The sequence below is a fragment of the Alligator mississippiensis genome, chromosome 2, assembly GCF_030867095.1.
Source record: "Alligator mississippiensis isolate rAllMis1 chromosome 2, rAllMis1, whole genome shotgun sequence".
In the NCBI taxonomy this organism is placed as follows: domain Eukaryota; kingdom Metazoa; phylum Chordata; order Crocodylia; family Alligatoridae; genus Alligator; species Alligator mississippiensis.
The window spans coordinates 166831586-166851574 of record NC_081825.1 but is presented as its reverse complement, the minus strand read 5'-3'; the positions used below and the strand labels follow the sequence as shown (position 1 = coordinate 166851574).

At 47.7% G+C, this 19989-nt stretch overlaps 1 protein-coding gene across 1 annotated transcript in view; it reads right to left on the bottom strand.

Annotated features, from left to right (window-relative positions):
• The window catches only part of ADAMTS3 (ADAM metallopeptidase with thrombospondin type 1 motif 3), a 284076-nt gene that overhangs the window by 101150 nt on the left and 162937 nt on the right, over nt 1–19989 (bottom strand). The gene's annotated exons all lie outside the window — the stretch shown is intronic.

Below are 19989 nucleotides of genomic sequence, written 5' to 3'. Positions count from 1 at the left end.
AAAAAGCTTGACTTAGTGGGGAATTCTTCAGTAAACTAAATCATAAAAAAAATTGTATAAGAAGTGGAAGCTTGGACAAATAACTACAGAGGACTATAAGAGCATTGCTCAGGTATGCAGGGATGAAGTCAGGAAAGCCAAAGTGCAATTAGAGTTGCAGCTAGCAAGAAATGTGAAGGGTAACAAGAAGGGTTTCTCCAAGTATATCATCAGGAAAAGCAAGATCAGGGAAAGTTTGGATCTCTTACTGAATAGTGGAGGCAACTGTGACAGCTGATACAAAGAAGTCTGAAGTACTCAATGCCTTTTTTACCTCCATTTTCAGGTAAGGTCAGGTCCTAGACTACTGGACCTGGCAGCACCGCTTGGGGAGGAGGTGAGCAGCCAACACTGGTGAAAGAACAGATTAGGAACTATTTAGAAAAACTGGACATGCACAACTCCATGCGGCTGAATGGGATGCATCTGAGGGTGCTGAGGGAGTTGGCCAATGTGATTGCAGAGCCATTGGCCATCATCTTGGGAAAACTCATAGCAATTGTGACAGGTTCCACACAACTGGAAAAGAGCAAATATCGTGCCCATTTTTAAGAAGGGAAGAAGGAGGATCCAGGGAACTAGAGACTGGTCAGCCTCCGCTCAGTTTCTGGGGAAAAAAAATAAATAAATCATGGAGCAGGTCCTCAAGGAATCCATTTCTAAGCACTTGGAGAAGGTGATTATGAAGTCAGCATGGATTCACCAAGGGCAAGTCATGCCTGACTGACCCGACTGTCTTCTATGATGAGAAGACTGGGTCTGTGGCTGCACAGCGACAGGCGCCCCTGGTGAACTCAGACTGGTGGGGCAGTGGAGTGTCTCACAGAAGCAGGGGCGGGGGGGGCGGCATGGAATTTGCAGCCGTCTGGGAGCAGGGAGGTCTGCAGCCTCTCTGCTACCTGCTAGAGTGCCCGGCTGGCTGCAAACCCCACCCGGCTCCCAGCCAGGTGCAACCCTTCCCCACCCCTACTCCTATGGGATGCTCCACTGCCCCACCAGTCTGAGTTCACCACCTCACTTGCATGGAGAGTGGTGGACATGATATGCCTCGACTTTAGCAAGGCTTTTGATACCATCTCCCACAACATTCTCACAAGCAAGCTGAGGAAGTACAGATTGGATGAATGGGCTATAAGGTGGATAAAAAAAACTGGCTGGATCATTGAGCTCAAAGGATAGGAATCAATGGTGCAATGTCTAGGTGGCAACGGCGTTAAGTGGAATGCCTCAAAGGTCAGTCCTTTGTTCAATATCTTCATCAACAACCTGGAAGATGGGATGGAGTACACCCTCAGCAAGTTTGCAGATGATACCAATCTGGGGCAATTAGTAGATATTCCGGGGGGGGGGGGGGGGTAGGGGACGGATTCAGAGAGACCTCAACAAGTTGGAGGACTGGATCAAAAGAAATCTCAAAGTTCAATAAGGACAAGTAAAAAGTCCTGCACTTAGGAGGGAACAATCCTATGCACCGGTACGGGGGGGACTGGCTAAGCAGCAGCTCTGCAGAAAAGCACCTGAGGATTACAGTGGACAATAAACTGAAGATGAGCCAACAGTGTACTCTTCTTGCAAGAAAGCTAACAGCATACTGGGTTGCATTAGTAGGAATGTTGCCAGCGGATTGAGGGAAGTAATTATTCCCCTCTCTTTGGCACTGATGACACCATATCTGGAGTGTCGTTTCCAATTTTGGGGCCCCCACTACAGAAAGGATGTTGACAGATTGAAGAGAGTCTAGCAGAGGGCAATGAAAATGAGTAGGGGACTGGGGCACAGGACTTCAGAGGAGAGGCTGAGGAAATTGGGCTTATTTAGTCTTAGGAAGAGAAGACTGAGAGGGGATTTAATAGCAGTCTTCAACTACCTGAGGGTAGTGCCAAAGAGGGTGAAGCTAGATTGTTCTCAGTGGTGACAGATTACAGAACAAGGGGCAATGGTATCAATTTTCAGCAAGGGAAATTTAGGTTAGATATTAGGAAAAACTCTTACAAGGAGGGTAGTAAAACACTGGAACAAGTTACCCAGAAAGGCTGTGGAATCTCCATCCTTGAAGTTTAAGACCAAAATAGACAAAGCCTTGACTGGGATGATATAGTTGGAAATGATCCAATCCCCAATCCTACTTAGCTGGGGGTTGAACTAAATAACTCCCTGAGATCCCTTCCAAACCTAATTTTCTATGATTTCATGAAATTTAGAATCATGCTAGGCATCTTTTATGGTATATGGAAGATGAGTGTATTGTTTTCAATCTTCTCTCTGTTTGCAATCCTGTGCCTCAGTACTTGCTCTGATAAATTAGAACTGCAAACTCTTTTGCACATGAATTGAAAAAGCTGTTAAAGCTCTGGTTTGTGTCCTGGGAGCCGGACCAGTCGGGCCAGAAATCGGGGTTTGTTAAGCAAAACGGGATCGGTTGGGCAGGCGTGTGAATGGAGAGGCAGGACAGCTTAATGGTTTCAAAGAGATTTTACTTACGCCCTTAGATGGTTCTGGCATAGGTGAATGAAGCTTGCTTGTTACAGAAAACGAGGCGAACGTAGAATACAAATAACTCAACAGGTAACAGGAACGGCAATCAAACGGAGGAATGGACAAGTTCGCAACGCAACAAGCTAGCAATCGGGATAGGGTATGTCAGATATTTTCGGTGACGGGGAGAGGCTGAAAGATGATCAGTCTCTCAACGAACCTCTAAAGGTGATCTCTCAGATCTCCGGGCAGCGAGCTCGGAGGTCGTTGCAGAGGTCTCCGCCTTGGGCGGAAACTGGGTAACCTTATATATAGCTAGCGGGCCAATAGCCAACCATCTTTACAGAACAATTTACATCCGGCCAATAATGTTGCACATATTCACATAACAAGGCAGAACTTTTCCTTACTATTATAAAGACCTAGCATTAGGTGCTAACTTCTAGAACCTTCCACCGAAGTACTCGGAAATATGACATAGGGTACGCCCATATCAGATGGCCCAAAAAGGGGGGGGGAGTAAAACAGCTCGCTTGGCCCATTGTGGCAGGAGCATTTAACTCTGTTGGGGATTTATTTATGACAGTTTGCAGAAGTACACTGGTCAGTATACTAAACCAATGAGCCATTTAAATACAAATGCTAATCTACTCTCCAGTGAGGTTTTACTCTGAGGAGTAACAGCCACTTAAAAATAGAAGCACCTTCCTGACAAGATTCCCAACCTGTGCACAATTCCTGCTTGTGGCTGCAGAAGTTAGGGGCTAATACAATATTTTACTATTTTATACTCCACAGTGGCTCTGCGCAGGCAACACAGCAGCTGAGAAAGATCAGGAAGGATTTTATTTCTTTTTATGCATCAGCAGCAGCATAAGAAGAAGGGGGGTTTTTTGCTAAATTCTAATCACATGAATTATCAGTTACAATATAACAAATACATTGAAAGTGAGACTGTCACCAACCTAAATGAAGGCATAATTTAGCATATGGAATCATTGTTGCTAGTGGTTATGTATGGGAAAAGAAAAACTGCACCTTGACATTCAGATTCATACCAAGAATCTTCACACACGGTCTGGGCTGAGCGGGCGCCACTTTAATTAGAGCGGCTCTCGGGAGCCACTCTAATTTAAGTGCATACAGTGTCTCGTGTATCTAGGCATCCTGCACATCAAAATAGTGGCAGGGGCATTTTAACTAAAGCTCACTGAAGTGAGCAGGGGCATTTTAACTAAAGCTTATTCTGAGGCATATATCAGAATATATCAGACATATATTGTGATACCAAGGCTGCTGCTAATTAGCACGCTCCAGCAGACTCAATTTAATCAAGTCTGTTCTGATGTAGAAAGGGAAGAGCAGTAAGGAGTGGAGTATAGATGCTCATTAAGTCTGTGGGGTTAGTAGTTAAGGGGGGCAGGGAAAAAAATTACTATGAGAGAATGGCCCTGCCTTATAATGATTCTTGGGAGAATGTAAACCTTGCTAGAACATGCATGCTAGAGGAAAGAGAAACAAGTAATTCAACACTAACACAGGAATTTTTAGAAGATATATGGATGGAAAGTGTTACAAGGCAAAATGCTATTGTAAATGAGTAGATACAAGTCATTTTACATGTGTAACCTTTTTTCTTCCATCGACAGTGCAAGTGTCATTAATGTAAACTTAGTAGGAGGAGTTTGGAAAGGACATGTCAGTTTTAAAAATAGGAGTTGTATTCAGTAAAAAATGAAGCATGGACCAGACCTTCACCAAAGAATGCCTATGAGATCATTTATCCAAAAAGTTCCTTCCATGTCCCTGATATGATATAAACCAGTTAAGTATTTATGCATGCTGGAAACCCCTTCAATACATTTTATAGCTCTAAGTAAAAACAGCTGTCACCAGCATTAACCTGTAATAAGATATAAAACAAAGATTCTAAAGGTGCCTTTCACACACACACACACACACACACACACACACACACACACACACACACACACTGTGCAAGTGCTTTAGGTGCAGATTTAAAATCCCAGTGATTTCAAATGCCTGATGTTTGATGTATGTCAGTCAGAAACATGACAAATAAGTCATACAACAGTCTTATAGGGAAGTAGGTCTGAAGGGGACCTAATTAGGTCATCTAGTTCAGCCCCCGGCTCAAGGCAGGAGCATCCTTGACTAAACCAACCCAGTCAATTGTCTATCTAACCTGCTCTTGAAAATGTTCAGGGATGAAGAGTCCACAGCTTCTCAAAGTAACCTGGCCACCCTCATATTCAAAAAGCTCCTCTAAATCTTCAACCTAAATTTCTTCTGCTGTAGTTTGAGGCCATTGCTCCTAGTCTTGTTCCCTATAGCCATAGAAAAAAGACTAGCTCCATCCTCTCTATAATCACACTTTAGGTATTTAAAGTTTGCTATCAACCCCTCCAGTCTTCACTTTTCCAGACTAAAGAGTCCTAGTTCTTTCAGGCTCTCTTTCTAAGTCGTGCTTCCCAGGCCTCTAATCATTTTTGTCACTGTCCACTGGATTCTTTCCAAACTGTCCACATCTTTCTTGAAGTGTGGGACCCAAGATTGGATACAGTACTCCAGGTGAGACCCACCAGTGCCAAATATAGCAGAAGAATCACAAATCACTTTTCTTGATTTATAAGAGACACTTTGTAACAGGGGGCCTGCTTGGGGCCGATCTCCCTGTGGCCCACCCACCTGTTTCTGGGCTAACCGCCTGCTTTCTTGCCCACCACGCCTTGTTGGTAATGAATTAGTACATGTGAATCAAGCGGGAGGCTGCTCATTTCTTGCCCTGATGCCAGGGGGCACCATCTGCAGCTCCATTACTCCCCTACACCGCATCCCAAGCCTCGCAGATGGCATCCAGCTGTTCTCAACATCACCGGCCCCCACACTGGGCCCCAGAATCCTACTATTTGAACCCCACCTGTATTCCTCTCTTCAGGAAGTCTATTCCACCTTCATACTGGACTGCATAGCTCCCTGAACTGCTTCCCCTCCAGGTGTGGTCCCCCCGGGACCTTTGGCTCATCTAGCCCTGGCCCACCTCCGGGCCAGTCAGAACCCCAGGCCCGCAGCTCTTGGGCATTCCTTGCAGTGGGCCCCCAGCCCTTCGACCCTTCCGGTCCTGGCCCCAGCATGGGCCAGTCAGGGGAAGTCCAGCAGGCCTGAGTCTATGGGCTCACTCTTTCTCCATGGGGTCCACCTTCCAGACCCTTCAACAAGGGGTAACCCACCCGGTTGTGGGGGCTGACCCGCCTTTCACCAGGGTGGTAACTCGCCTGGCATTTCCTGGGGGCTCCCGCACCACTGAGAGCCCCATCAGGCCACCCACTCCCAGCAGGGTGCAGTTTTAGTTCACACCCAGGACCAGGAGCCTCTTGACCATCCCCTACAGCTCATCCCTTATCTCCAGATGAAACCAGCAGTCCTCCAGCCAGGCAATGTTGCTGCCTGGCCTCCAACAGCAAAACTGCCCGGTTTATATGGGCAGCCCCAGATTCAAAATGGCTGCCCTCATCAGGCACCTGGCAGCTGCCAGCTCCAGGCCCTTGAAGTGGCAGGCACACACAGTGCCCTGCCACACACCTGTTACTACAGGGGTGGGCAAAATATGCCAACCAGGCACTTTCATCCAGCCCATGGTGCCTACCAATCAACTGTACCCTACCCAGTTCTTCCACCCACGAGGGTGGGAGCAAGGTGCCCACATACACCCCCTCCCCCTAATGTACCCTATTCCACCTTGCTCTCAATCTTGTGGACTGAAGGGCCCAGCTCAGCCAACACACAGCTTCTAGGCAGGGCTGCTGCGGACACTGCTGCAGCCACCGGGGGACCTACTCCGTTTCTCTGGTGTCCTGCTCACTCCAGGCAGCAGGTAGGGAAGTTGTGGGGGAAGGGGGCAGGAAGCTGCAGATGGGCAGGAGCACAGAGCGTGAGGCTGTCAACAGTTTGGAGTCCGCATCCAGGGGGTCAGTGGCAGCATGGAGCTCGGGTGAGCAGGGCATGAGTGGGGGGAACCCCCCCTACACTCCCGCCATGGTGTGCAGCCCCCACAGGTGGCGGCAGCAGTAGCACCAGGTAGGGGCACCTCTATTGCTGGGGCTCCCTACCATGTAGGTGTGGCCCCTGCAATCATGCACCACAGGAGGGAAGCACCACACACTGGAGCCAGCTGCCTGCCTCACCCCCTGCTGTGCAGGTCCCAGGACTCTGACTGGAAGTGGGGGGGAGCCCCAGCATGGGGCAAGGAAGACAGCTGGCTCCAGCACACGGCACTTCCCTCCAGTGACGTGCGGGTGTGGGGCTGCACATGCACAGCTGGGTGCCCTGGCGAGAGAGGTGCCTCATCTCCACATGCAGTACTGGCTAGAGCCATGCGCCACTGGGTGGCAGCTCCTGCGCTGGGCACGAGCACTCTGAACGCCCGTGCCTGCTGGTGCTGCTGCTGCTGTGAGCCATGGGGGAGTGTGGTAGGGTCTCCACAACTCCCCCACACTCCCTCACACCCACCCACCCTTCCTCACAGCCCCCCCCACATATACACCCCCTCAACATAACCTATTGCCCCACACACACATCCTTCACCTGCCATGGCCCAGGTTCACCCAGAAGCATACTGCCAGGGAACTAGAATGGAGCAGAGGCAGGACTTCCCTTGTCAGTCTCAGTCCCCAGTAGCTACAAAGTTAATCTTCACACAGATTCCACAGAACCCCATGCATAGCAAGATCATAAAAGTCTTAATTCAGCAGTGTCTGTGACAGTTAATCCAGTAGCTGTCAGTCAGGCACCTTCCTCTACAGCCAGAGCCATCCCTAGGGGTGTGCGGGGCCAGGGGCATAACAGTCTGTGTGGGGCTGTGGGTGGCAAGCAGCTCGAGCATGAGGAGCCGGTGGTGCACAGTGGCTGTGGCAGGGCCTGTATGGCACGTCCGTGGGGCCCTCCGAAGCGCAGGACATTTTAAAAGGCAAGTACATTTTGTAATATGGGCTAATGTAAAGCCTGCAACATTTTTTAAAAAAAGGATGCCTGCTTCATAGCATTTACTAATTCTAACATTTTCCATAGCACGGTAAGTTTGCTTTCTCCTGCATCCCCTAGGGATCCAGGGAACTGGGGGGCATGCTTGGGCAGCCATGGACAAAGCCTATAGTTAGGGGTCCCTAACTTCCACGGTGGCAGCGAAACACAGTAGGCCAGATCAGGGCAGTAAGGGCAGGCTACCAAGTAAAGTCTTTTGTGTTGGAACCTCCTAATGCTCCTTGTCTATAAACACAGGGCACCAGCACCCTGGCCGATGTCATCCTAATCCATTTGACCCCACAGCACGTGGTGTCTGTTCATTTTTGCAGGAAGCAGACCAGTGGTTTTTGCCTGCCTCTTACTGTGCCAGATGATGGTCCCTGATGATGCTGATGCATGGAGAGGGCAGGTGTGCTACAAGGGATTATCAGTGCATCATTTGGCTCTTTCCTGGAATGTCAAGGAATACCTAATGGTTTACCTTCCTACCTGATATGACCACTTTGTATATTGAGACTAGGACCAGATAAAGGAAGCCACTGACCCCATCTTAATTGTCTGACTCATTTCTTCCCCACTGTGAAACAATTCTGAACTGCACAAACTGAGTTTGCTGGGCCAGGGGGCCAGAGGGAACAAGGACTGACTTTCAAGGCCAGTATCAGCACTTACAGGAGTCCAGAACTGGATAGACAATCAGGACTTACAGGATTCCAAGACAGTACAACTAATCAGCATTTAAAGGGGGCCAGAACAATACAACCAATGCTGTGGCCACTTACAAGGGACCCTGAACAGCCAAGTCCTGAATGTCCAAGTGGCAGACCTGATGTTTTAAATGCTGTCTTATTTCTCATTGCCTTGCTCGCTCAATCACTATGCCTGTAATAAACCATATTTATCTATCCCTAATTTGCTGATCACCAGGCCCTTCAAGGTCAAACCTTCCACTTTTTTTCAGGCAGAGGGCCAAGCAATGAAGCTAAGTTAAATTGAACTTCTGGGAATGGGAGATGGGGAACTTAGTAGCTGGGCAAAATGCCAATCCCAGCACCTTATCACCAGCTCTTGGCATGAAGCCATTCTGAGAACTAAAGGCACTGTGCTCTTGGTGGTGGGGGAGGGGCTGCTGAGGCAGGCGTTATGTGGACAATTAACTTAAACAGCATAATCACTGCCTTCCTGAAATGGGACTCACAACACAACACAGTGACAGTAACAAGACCTCACAGTGACTGCTAAAGGCAGCCCTCCCAAAAACAATATGGATTCCACTAATCTGCCCCTTTGCCTACAGTGAAGCTTCTTACACCTCATACTTGTATATGGAGGAGAAGAAGGGGGGAGAATGGGCCATGATGGGGCATTTCCCAAGTGCTTCCAGAGCAGCCTTAAACTGCAATTCGATAAAATAAGCATCCTTGAACTCATCCATAATTCTGGCATGCAATTTACTATCTTGGATCTGTCCTGCTGCGGAGCTGAGTCTTGTGGGGCACTGGGTCTATACTAAGAGATGGCTGGGGTATGTGGGGAAGTAGGAGGGGAGAGGTGGAGAAGGCGAGCAGCAGGAAGTTCCAGTCCTTTATTATGCAAGCCCAGGCTGCTTCAGAGTCTACATGGCTCTGGCATCCTGCCAGCCATGGCAGGAAGGGCTGTGGAGCCATGTTGCAAGAAGGGTGGATTGGTGTGTGGAGGTATGGAGGTCCTGGATGAACTGGAAGGATTTTGGAGGTTTCTAGATGGTGTATGGGGGGAATGTGGGCCCTAGATGGGTCAAAATGAGTCCTAGGGTTCCCTGTAGTTGATGTTGTTGAGAGGATGCAAAGGATACAAACTCCAATGCTGGTCTTGGGTAGCTGGTGAGCACATAATGGCTTGAAAGTCACCGTGCAGGGCAATAAGTAGGTGGGATGGCCACCTAGATCCTAGGATGCCAAGAGATGCCGCTTTGTGTTGCTTGATCCAAAGACTCCCCTCAGGGAGGCCAGAAGAAACATTTCAAGGACTCCCTCAAGTCGTCCTTGAAATGTTTCAACATTGACCCAAAGTCTTGAGAAGATCTTGCTCATGATCATTTCATCAGGTGAAGCCTCAGCCATACTGGAGCTACAGTCTAAGTGGAGAACTGTTGAGGCAGAGCAGAAGTGCAAACAGTGTAAATCTGGCAACAACAGCACATCCGCTATTGATCAAGCAACCCAAAGTGGCATCTCTTGCTCAGTATGCCACAGACAGTTCAAAGCACAAATTGATCTGATCAGCCACTCATGTGCACAGAAACCAAACTAACCAGTGATGTCATAGTCATCTTTAAATTCAAAGGACAAACAACAAGACCCTTGTGTAGTAGGGTCCTGAGAGAAGGGCCAAAGCAGCCAGACAGAGTTCAAGGGGGGCCAGGATTGGAGCTGAAGCCATGAATTATAGGATGACTGGAGAACTGACTGGTCTGCCAGTCCTGTGAGACAATCAAGGGAAAACTGTACAGAAATCCATCACAATAAGGTGGGACAAACCGTTAGTAGATCTTATTGCAGAAACAGTTTGGAGGGTATGTCCCAAAATAAGCAATGCAGATAGCTATACTCTCCTGCCTTGGGCTGCACTGAAACATTTTCTGCTGCAACAAAGGTAACATCTTTTTGCACGCTTTTAGTTTTAAAGAACCTGAGCTAATAGAGGGGCTAACCTGTAGAGGCTCCATGCACAACTGAGACTGAAATGGTTTAAGCAGCCAGCAATATAAGAAAATCCCCTCAGGGACAAATGTCAGAAACACTAAAACAACACTGAAAAGCAGATCAGGGAAAGGGAAAAGCTAAAAATCAAGAAAGTAAGATTTCTCTGATCATAAAGTTAAAAATAAAAAACAGATAGATTCTTGGAACAGACCTTTCTGATATTTTTTCCTTATGTAGAATTTTCTCTCATTGATGTAGTTCTTCCATCTTCCCCGTTTTGCTGGACACCACCACTTCATCAGTTAATCACTTTACTCAAATGCAATGACTGCTTTGTTTACATGTAGTTGCTTAGTTGAAAGTGCTGCTAAAGGAATTTGTTTCTAAACATGTGGAACCTGTTACTACAATAGTAAGTGTACAACAGTAGCATGGCATGGAAGACTGCTCTCGTCTGTGCAGCTAACCGCAGTCATTATCTTTACTGGGAGGTTCACTGTCTACTGTCAACAGCAATTACTGCCTAATCATCTCTTTATCTACCCTAAGCCTCAACAAGACTGCAGAGCCAACTAAACTGTCCAGATATAACAGCAAGACATCAGGATAAAACACAACTATGCTGGATATTGAGACATTTGGAATAGAGATTTACTTGGCCAAAAGAAGAGAAGTAGTAAATAGCCAGACAAGAAGCTCTTCAGTTCGCTCTCTGCAAGGACTTGTAAATACCTAGAAATATTTTTATATCATATGATTTTGATATTTAATTCCTCCTCTAGAAATGAACACCTTAAAATCAGTCATTTGGATCAATTCTATAACTAGTATAAATGTATCACTACAGAGATCTATAGATTTGTACTACCTGAGAATTTACCCTTCACGGACAGAATCTACTGCTATTGCTTAGCAGACGTTGGTGTCCTTTGAGTAGCAAAACTGTACTATAAGTGACAGTCCTTCACTTTTTGAGAAAAACAGAAATTTTATCCCTGCTATTAAGCCTTTGTTGAGTAGCTTTATGGCTATGTACTCCTGTCACAAGCTAAACCAAAAACCTGCTGCAGTCGCTGGGGGGCTGCCTAGCCTCCAGCGGATCCTCCTTGTGTCCCTGCTGCAGCACTTGCTGTAGGCACCAGGTAGGGAAGTTGCAGCTGGGTGGGAGAATGGAGCGTGGGGCGGGCACTCAGCAGGGCAGCAGGATCCTGGAGCTCAGGTGGGCAGGGTGTGGGTGTGTCGGGTTTGGGAGGTGTGAGGGAGGATGGGGGATGACAGGGCCCTCTGATATGCCCCCCCCACCACCATGGCACACAGTTGCAGGCACAGCCACCCAGCAGTGCAAAGCTCCAGTCAGTTCCAGGAGATGTACATGGCAGCAAGAAGCAGAGTTAGGCTGGCCCGCCTCTAACATGAGGGGTCACGTGCAGCTCCTAGGACTCATGCACCACCAGAGGGAAGCCACATGAGATGAAGGCAGCTGTCTTCCCACTCCCTGCCACCACATGCAGTTCTTGGGACTCTGCTGGGCGGTTGCACCTGCGCAGGCCATGAGCACCCCAAGGGCCTGCCGCCTGTTGGTGCTGCCAGTGGTGGGGGCTGTGCACCATGGGGAGGGCTTGTGGTGGGGTCTCCATACCCCTCACCCTCCCTCACAACCCATAAACCCCAAACACTCACACTCCACCCACACTTCCCTCACAACCCCCCAACATACCCTACACCCCCCACACACACAGCCACACCTGCCAAACCCCCCACACACACATATACCCCACCATGCACACACACACCCCACACACTGCCCCACACACAAAATACAAAAGTAAGACTTTTATTTTGGGGCTATTATGCAATCATCTCTATACACACTAGGCAAACACGTAAATCAGGACAAAAATATTTTTGAAATAAAATTCAAGTATGCTATAAGAGCTGTTTGATTTTTAGTACATGATTTGATTTTTTTTCCTGATTCCAGGATGGCACCTACTCCCCCACACACCCAGGAGTACTTGTGGGGCAAGGGGAGGGACTTCTAGTGGCAAAGGTCAGGGGATAGGGGGTGGGACTTCTGGTCCCAAGATGGGGATCAGGAAGTGGGGAACTTGTCACAGGGTGGGCCTTCTGTTGTGACCCTCCATAGCTCACCAAAACTCATTAAGTGGCCCTCCAGCTGAAATAACTGCTCACCCCTAAAGTAGAGGAACTTTTTCTTGCCAACATGCTTAAAACCCTTAAAAGTAGTTTTGTCTTAAATACACAATGTATTCCTCCAGAAATTCCTACTGGTGTAAGTCAACTGCCATTGCAACTTATACCCAAACATTCTCTGAAAATATAAACCAAGGCAATCAAGAACGTGCTTATTTTTTAACTTTCTTATAGCTCACATTAGCGGTTCTGTATTTCCTCTAAATACAAGGCTTCCTCTGATAACTATCCAACTACCATGACTGAACGAGGAAAGGACCAATTCTGATGTCACTCAAGACAATGGGAGGTTTGCTATTGCATTCCCTAGGACAGTGGAGGTCACCCTTTATGGCAAATTGACACAAATTAGCCCCACAACCTTCCTGAGTGTCGTTCTAATTCCCTTTTTATACTCAATCTGCTGCTCTGCTTTTTGCTTCTTCGCCCATCTGCCACTGTGCTGCCTGTCTGTTCCCCAAATCAGACACGTCCCCCACAGAGGCTTTCCTTGCCACTTGTGGCATGCCTGTCTCAAGTTGGTCACTCATCCCCTAGGACAGTGATTCTCAAATGAGGTAATCCACCACCCTGGGGTGATGCAAGATCCTTTTAAGGATGCTGAGCAATTTTAGTGTTCTTAGGTGTGCAACTACCTATACATGATTCACAAGACAGATTTCGAATAGGAATCTACAGTGTCAGAAACATTCTGACCTGCTGCAAACTTCAAGTTCTCTGCAACAGAAGTGCTCTACTATTTTTCCATCATCAAAAAAAAACCCAAGAGAAAGGACTAGAGAGTTTCTTATCCATTGTCAGACAACCTGTTTAAGGCTGGTTGGCTAAGTTTAGCTCTTCTTGCACGGTGTAAAGTAATGCTGCCATTTTATATTAGTTTTTAAAATTAGGTGCTGCTTAATTTAAAAAATGGTATGGAGATATGTCTTGAATCTAAGAAGGTTGAGAACCATTTGCCCTAGGAACAGGATTCAAATGAGAAGTACTGTTACATTAGTCATACCCTAACCAGAGAGATGTTTTAGAGTCAACCTTGTTCAGAAGTAGCATGAAAGGACAGCTTAGCCAGAACCCATTTCACACAACAGCAAGATTAATGGTTATGATGGCAGCCAAAAAAGCTCTCTGATGCCTTTCTTGCAATACCAGAGGTTCTTTTAGGAAAGGCAGAAAGAGACAAATGACTGGGAGAGGCGCCCAAGTGGTTAGGTCACATGTTAAAACCCTAAGCCTGAAGAACATGAAAGATGCTCAGTATCAGGATAGTGAGTTGTTGCACTAAGTACTGGCAGCCATGCTCTGAAGTACATCTGCCACACTAATATTCCATTGTCTGATGTTAAACAGTCATTCATAGCAATTTCTGATGGTTGCACAGGCATTCTACACTTACCAGTTTTTGTCTTTACATGGACAAAACCTTTTAGACAGAAGCAGAGAGAGAGAGAGATTAAAAATAAAAGAATACAGCTATTTGTGGCCCTCCATTAGTCTTAGGTAATGGAAATAATATGCAGAAGACTTGTTACCACTGTCCATTATTTCAGCTGAAGCATTTTCTGTGAGGCATATGGAATAGGCTTGATGGCGAGGGACAGGGAGCAGAAAGACCTGTCAAAAACACAGCACTCAGCATACAAACTACTGCTAATAGAGACAAAAAATGGAACAGAATACAGGTACAGTATTGGAAGCAGTTGGGCATGCATTCTCATAATGCTTATCAACAAGCCTCAGTCCTGCACTGACAGATCTCTTCCTAGGCTGCATCCTGACGAGCGCTCATGTGCAGTTTGCAGCACCTCAAAGCTGTTTGAGGTGCCGCAAACTGCACATGGCACACAATCACTTGCTCGCTGCACTGCTAATTAGCAGCATAGTGGGGGGTGGGGGGGGGGAGGTTTCTGACACCAGGAGATCCCAGTGTTAAAAAAAAAACCACCACTGAAAAAAGCAGCATGGTGCACACAGCCTGTGAAAGGGAGCCTGGCCAGCCAGAGCCATGCTCTGGCTGCCAGCCAGGCTCCAAGTGGCCGATTCAGTACTGTTGCTGCCCTGGGAGGCCCCCAGGACCCTAGGTAAGGCTGCTGGAGGCAGCACAGGTACTGGCCTCAGCCTCCCCTACCCCACCCAGGTCATTTTGCATGTGCCAGAACACGCATGCCGAGATGTGCCTGTGCGCGCCGGGTCTGACCCGGGTCGCTTTCGTCGCTCTGCACGCGGGCTGTGGCCAGCAGCCCGGGCAGGCCGGATCGGAGAGGGCGGGCGCCGAGCTAGAATTAGGCACAGACACGTAACGGTTGATTTTAAGATTATTTTACTTACACCGAGATGGTCGTGGTGTAGGCTGAGAACTTGCTTGAGTTGCGGTTACAACAAAAAACACGAACACACGTGGAGGTTGAAAGGCTCCACGCAGACAGAACACGAACAATCATGTGGAGGTTGCTAGGCTCCACGCAGACAAACTCTGGATGTCCAGGACAAGCGCGCGTTAAACTCGTCGTTACGTCTTATAGTAGGCTCCATTCGAAGACAGGAAGAGGTGGGCGGTGGATCAGGCCGCCAAACCCCTCTGAGCGACACACAAGGTTTCTATTACCCTGCCGCGCACACCCAGAGTCCCCACGAGATGGATGCGGAGTCCTCTTCGGCTTGGGCGGAAACTGCTCAAGCTCTTATATGGCTAGCAGGCCAATCGCTAGCCGCCACGTGTGAATAATTTAAAACTAGCCAATTGCGGGGCACAAATTTGCATACGACGAGCAGGAAACCTTTGCACCGTGCATTTCTGTGCTGCAAAGGAAATGCACCCTGCAAAGATCGCTGCAAAGTGGCGGGAACACTTCCCTGCACACGGGTTCTCTGCGCAGCAGAACTCCTCCGTGCAACGAAGCGGTATACCCACGGGGATAATTCTTAGTGCCGAAGCACACACACAAAAAATCAGACCTCTGGGTCATGACATCCCCCCTTGCTGAAGGCACAATAGAATTATACTTCAAACCTATCATCCGGGTTATTCACTGCTCTGTCAATGGTTCGCGAAACTAAACGAGCATAAACAAAATCAGTCAACAATAAAAGTTCGTCCTCAAGGGATCGAATCAAATAATAGCCGGCACACACACATATACATAAAATCACATTCATAACAAAAAACTGGACGATCATGACTTCGGTGGGCGTCATGGTGGAATCGCGTGTCAGGCCTTCGTTCCTTTCAGTGATGTTATCCCTCTCGGGGCCTCTCTCCACCACGCGCTCCAAATCCCAGATCTGTAAAAGAACTGTCTTAAAATGGTTATTTAATACTATCTACAAAATCACACAGGACCGCACGATAATGCAGTCAATTAAACTTATCAGTACTATTAAATACAAATACATAAACACGATTTTATACTGGACAGCTTTCTTTTCCGACTCAGCAACTCGACGAAATCGTCGATGAGTCATCGTCGCCTTCTTCTAGATAATGAAAACCTAACTCGTAGGCTAGCTGCCATTGTCCCGCGTCTCCCAATATCTGAAGCTGTCTCTTATTAAGTCCAGAACGCTGCAGGAGGTATCCAAACATATATCTCTCCTCCTGTGTTCTCTGGCGTAATACTGGACGCTCGGATTCACGGTGTTTCGTGTTCTGAGCCTCAGTCAGGCGTTGACACTCCCGATCACTGGATAGTCTTGGCTCCATGAGGACGCGTAGTCTTGACAGCTGATGAAGGAGACTACTCACAGGATGATCGACCAGTGGGTTCAGCACAATTCGCAGAACCACGATGTTTCTTTGCCCGTAAACTTTAAGGCAACTATCTATGCTGTCGAGAGTCACTGGAACGGTTCCAGGGTCTCGCAGGTGACGATGAGGCCACGGTCGCATTCGTTGGAGTGGTGTTAGTCCCAACGTGCATTCTCTTGGGTTCCAGGCGCAGTATGAAACTCCGATAATAGCCAGTACAAGCTGTTCTGCACCGGTGTGCTCTGGTCGGTTGTCGTGCCATGCGTGGGCCTTCTGTTCAATCACTCCTGCCACAAGCGCTGGAATCGGAATAGGCCAATGGACGCTAAACGCCACCATGTCGATGTCAGTGACATGTCCCCTACTCCATGAAGCTTGTCTCACCAAGAAGCTTGCTTCTTCCTGGTCCAGGAGGTCGGACACCAGTTCCACGACCAGACGTCCTAACCACACAGCCAGAGTTTCGTCGGATCGGATCCTGGATTCTCTACACAAATTCTGCAGTTCGGCTCTGGAACGAGCGTAATAGGTGGTAGCTTGAACTGCATTCTGCGGACTGATGACTGGGCTGCTTGATACTGCAGGTTGATCAATTTCCTCACGAGCTGTCGTTGCTGTTGCTGCTGCTGTTTCTGTCGGAGCTGCAGTCATTGTTACAGTGGGAGTCGTTGCTGTCTCAGGCGGGAGGGGCGGATGCACTCCTCCGCTTGACTCCCCCTCCCTTCGGCAAAGGAGCGTGGTCGGCGGAACCGACGTTGCGTCGCTGGGCGGAGTTACCGGCCGAACCCTCGCGGGATCTCCTGAAGCTCCATCCCTCACTTCCGGCTCCTCCACGCGGTCTTCCCTCTGCTCGGCGCCATCTTGTTGGGGCTTTTCAAGATCCCTTTTCTCAGCCACTTCTCCGACTGCTCGAACGGCCATATGCAGCTGGGTCTTTAAACTTAAAGTTTCACTCATTAGATCAGCCATAGTCTGAAAGGTTGCATTTAGTTTTCCCCCCTTGTCGCACAGTAGGACCATTCTCTCATCTACAGCACGGTCCTCCGTCTCCGGGTCTTCGCGGAGTTCGGACGGATGATCTCTACCCCTCAGTCTAGGCACCACCATGCAAGGGGAAAACCAGCCGATTGGCATTGTCTCTCCCATCTCTCGGGCACACCATGAGCAACGGACACACTCCCGGGTGGGGGTCGGGCTTACTGCACTCGCCGGGTCGACTTCGGCAAGGGTCACAGCCTCGAGGGGCCTATACAGGACCCGCTCATCGCCCATGATACACCCGAACGCTGCGGGGTGAAGATATACTTCTTTCCCTTCCAGGGCTCCGACTTCTGGAGTTCCCTCTTCTCCCCTTAACGAAAGGTGTCCACGGACACATCTCCTGCCCGTTCCACCCGCCTGATGGTACGCGAGGTGCGCCTCCAGTTCTCCGACGCTTGCTACGCTGCGTCTCCCACTTCTCCAAGGGCAGTTCTCAACTAATTCTAACTCTAGCGAGCCCTCTCCTGATCCCATCGGCATGTGCCGCGGTGATCCCGATCCCATCATGGGTCGCGGTGATCCCGATCCCATCATGGGTCGCGGTGATCCCGATCCCATCCTCGTCGCCACGTGCGCGCCGGGTCTGACCCGGGTCGCTTTCGTCGCTCTGCACGCGGGCTGTGGCCAGCAGTCTGGGGAGGCCGGATAGGAGAGGGCGGGCGCCGAGCTAGAATTAGGCACAGACACGTAACGGTTGATTTTAAGATTATTTTACTTACACCGAGATGGTCGTGGTGTAGGCTGAGAACTTGCTTGAGTTGCGGTTACAACAAAAAACACGAACACACGTGGAGGTTGCTAGGCTCCACGCAGACAAACTCCGGATGTCCAGGACAAGCGCGCATTAAACTCGTCGTTACGTCTTATAGTAGGCTCCGTTCGAAGACGGGAAGAGGTGGGCGGTGGATCAGGCCACCAAACCCCTCTGAGTGACACACAGGGTTTCTATTACCCTGCCGCGTACACCCAGAGTCCCCACGAGATGGATGCGGAGTCCTCTTCGGCTTGGGCGGAAACTGCTCAAGCCTCTTATACGGCTAGCAGGCCAATCACTAGCCGCCACGTGTGAATAATTTAAAACTAGCCAATTGCGGGGCACGAATTTGCATACGACGAGCGGGAAACCTTTGCACCGTGCATTTCTGCGCTGCAAAGGAAATGTACCCTGCAAAGATCGCTGCAAAGTGGCGGGAACACTTCCCTGCACACGGGTTCTCTGCGCAGCAGAACTCCTCCGTGCAACGAAGCAGTATACCCACGGGGATAATTCTTAGTGCCGAAGCACACATACAAAAAATCAGACTTCTGGGTCATGACAGTGCCTAGGGACAAATATGTGCCACTGCTATTTGGCCCATGGCAAATACGTGCCCCTGAATGTGTGCGTTCATCTGGACACGTCCCTAGGGTAGTTAGTCGCCGCAACAGTTCAGTCCTTGGTCCATCTTTTGACACTATTGTAACAGATTCCAATTGCACTGGACATTTTAGACAGACTCTGCCACACATCTGCCCATATATGATTCCAATTATATGACCTTCATTACATTTTTCAATGAATGTCGTTTGTCTCTGGCTCTGACCCACTATCACACTTCTTATGTTCGTAATTTCTCACATCAATTGTCATGTTGTTTTCACCTGAATCCTCCCCTTTTTGTTGTAGGGGCTTCACTGGTGCTGTTAAATTCTTTTCTTAGGAAAACTCCTTTGAAACATTTTTATCAAAGGAAATAAAAAAAAGAAACATTCTTTAAAAATAAGTGACATGTTTAGAACAAGTGATTTTACCTGAACAAAGAAAAAGCAAAAGTTCTAAAAAATCATACTACTGTACAGAACAATGTAATAACTTGTTAGATGTTTCCAAAAAAGACATTAGGTCTTTTATATATATATATATATATATATATATATATGACCACTCACCACCACTAGACTGTTAGAGGTTTGGAAATCTTTTAACAGTTTTGTTCTATTGCTTCACTCCAGTGTCACTGTGAAGTAGGAATTGGTCCTCATAAAATGAATGCATCTGATTAAGAAATGTTTCTCTTTGAAGAACCTAAATTAGAGACTCACTTGACTACTGTTTCTCTAATTTATTTAACTACTGCGGCTCTAGCTAAACATTTTCTAGAAAAACTCAATATCACATTAAGGAGTTAGAGACAAAGAAAGAATAAAATGCAAGATTCACTCAGGGTAAGTTATAAAATTATGACATTGAAAATACATTAAGTATTTTATTAATATCCTGTAATGTTCATTTTTCCCACTGTTTCCGTCTTTCAAAAAATTCTTTAAACGATTCTAAAAAATAGTCTGGTGTAAAATAACTTTGCTGGAAAAGTCCAGGTCACAGATATGTACTTCATGCCTCACTGAACTTTACCTTACAAAGTCTGACTTGCTACTGCATTGCCAATCAAAATTTTACCCCAAAGAGTATTTTTCCAGAGTAGATTTTATGGAAAGGTATTCACTTCATGACTCCAAGCACAGTTTCCTCACATGCCCTTTAGTGCAGCCTAAAGCCAAGAGGTGAACATAATGGGCAGATTCAGATGTTGGATGGCTTATGCAGAGATAAACACTTAAAGGAAACAGGAGAAAGGAATTCACAGTATTCGGTCACATAAAAGGAATAACCAAGTGTGTAAAACTGAAAAAATGTGGGAAAATATTTATGTAGCCCATATTACCAAAACAAAGAGAACTTCAAACACTCCTCTAATGATGCTATGACTC